The sequence below is a fragment of the Amphimedon queenslandica genome, unplaced genomic scaffold (genome assembly GCF_000090795.2).
Source record: "Amphimedon queenslandica unplaced genomic scaffold, v1.1 AMPQUscaffold_12453, whole genome shotgun sequence".
In the NCBI taxonomy this organism is placed as follows: Eukaryota; Metazoa; Porifera; class Demospongiae; order Haplosclerida; family Niphatidae; genus Amphimedon; species Amphimedon queenslandica.
The window spans coordinates 12956-14752 of NW_003547310.1; the positions used below are offsets into that span (position 1 = coordinate 12956).

A 1797-nucleotide genomic window follows, 5' to 3' on the forward strand; every position below is an offset into this window, starting at 1 on the left:
TAAACTCAAAAGAGCAAGCAACTGCAGAAAGAGCTTTATTACAAGCCATGTCAAGAGAGACTGGCCAGCCATTAGCACTGCATGTACAAGAGAAAAGTAACATTGATTTGATACTGTAGTAACATACCTGAGAGCACAGGTGAGGTAAGTAACCAGACAGAAGAGTGAGAGTAGAGTCTTCATGATTCCTTTCCTTGATAGAGAGTATTCCTTCTTGTTGTGAGATGATTTCTTGTTTTAGTGAGAAGTGATTGACTGCTGCTGGTCACCTCTTTATATACTTTTAGGTACCTCATCAATATTTATCAGTAACTGACTGCTGTACTGATGGATTTCCTACAAAATCTATCATTCATTAGTAATACTATACAGTGAATAGAATATACTACTGAACACATGAAATGACAATTGGGATATATGGTTGATAGATTATGATGAAATATATATTTTTAAATGTTAGCATATGAAGCTATATGAAGTCTAAACAGTTTAGACTAATGCTATGACTCCAGGCTATGAAAATTAGTTCCATGCAGTCTTGTGAGCAAGTATATACCGTATAGCGAGTTTTTTTGAGGATAATAAATTTCGCGAATGACCCATATCCAGAAGTTTCCGGAATTAATTTTCGCGAATTTCCACTAATCTGCCATCTTGTACCGTATTAAATTGATTTTCAAGGAATTTAATTTTGCGAATCATGAAAAAAATCCGCGAAATTTGCGAAATTTGTTATCCTCGAAAAAAACCCCGCTATACGGTAGTATGACATGTCTTTGCAACAAATACCTAGTTGAAATGAAAATGAGAGAATGACTTATTCATCATAATCATGGTATTGACTGCTGGACAATGCACATGTACCTATTCATTAGTCTATATGTATAATTAATGTCACTGTTATGATTTACTTAGCCATGCATCCTTATTGTTCAGGATTATAATAATATTTTTGCATCATTAGAATTTATTACTATCTTAATTCTCAGTAATGTCATAAGAATGTATCTACATGAATTACATATGATATAGCATGTCTCCTCTATTCATACATCATTGGTCATGGTTTCCAGTGAGCCAGGACTATACTTTTGATAAGTGCACTCTTCCTACTGCTGCTACCAATGATTGAGAAAATTTTTTAATGAAATCTTTATGATGATTATTAAAACCAAGAATAAAATTAATTAATCAAAAATGTAATATTACATGTAAGCAAAAAGAGGCCTAAAGCAGCAAAAATAAACTGTGCATGTCCTATAGTGTTGCATGAGTCCTAAAGTTCTTGGCTTTTAGCTGATGAGCTCCATTACTGACTCTGACAGTAATGGTAACTGAAATTGTCAGCATTCCTGATTGCTCTAGCAGGATCATTTCGAGCAAAACCCTTGCAAGTATCAACGCCATATCCTTCATCATCACGAGCAGCAAAAGCATGAGCCCATTCGTGTAACAGTGTACGCTCTTTAGTGTAGTCAGTACCCCTGCAAGCTGTAGGCTCAGTGTAGAAAGCATCACAGAGATACACAACTGTTTGAGTATATGACTTATATGTGTATGCTATCCAATTAGACTTGCAAGCCGGGCCTTCGTTGTAATATGTGACAGATTTGCTTCCTAGTCCAGTCCTCATCTTACCGTACAAGTCTTTAACAGTGCTAGCCCTTGAAGAAGTGTATGCACCGAACCATGTAACATATAGATTGTTGTTACCAACTCCACCTTTAGCTTTATCGATTCCAGCACAGAGCCTTTTATGAGAGTCCAGTGTAGCAGAGTTGTTCCTATCACCATTAG

The 1797-nt window shown here is 35.9% G+C and overlaps 1 long non-coding RNA gene across 1 annotated transcript; it reads right to left on the reverse strand.

Annotated features, from left to right (window-relative positions):
- Nucleotides 1–5: 5 nt before the first annotated feature.
- Nucleotides 6–239, reverse strand: LOC109587773 (uncharacterized). Its single transcript, XR_002187782.1, has 2 exons — nucleotides 128–239; nucleotides 6–77 (listed from the first exon to the last, which is right to left on the reverse strand). It is a non-coding gene; the product is annotated as an uncharacterized LOC109587773 (long non-coding RNA).
- Nucleotides 240–1797: the final 1558 nt, after the last annotated feature.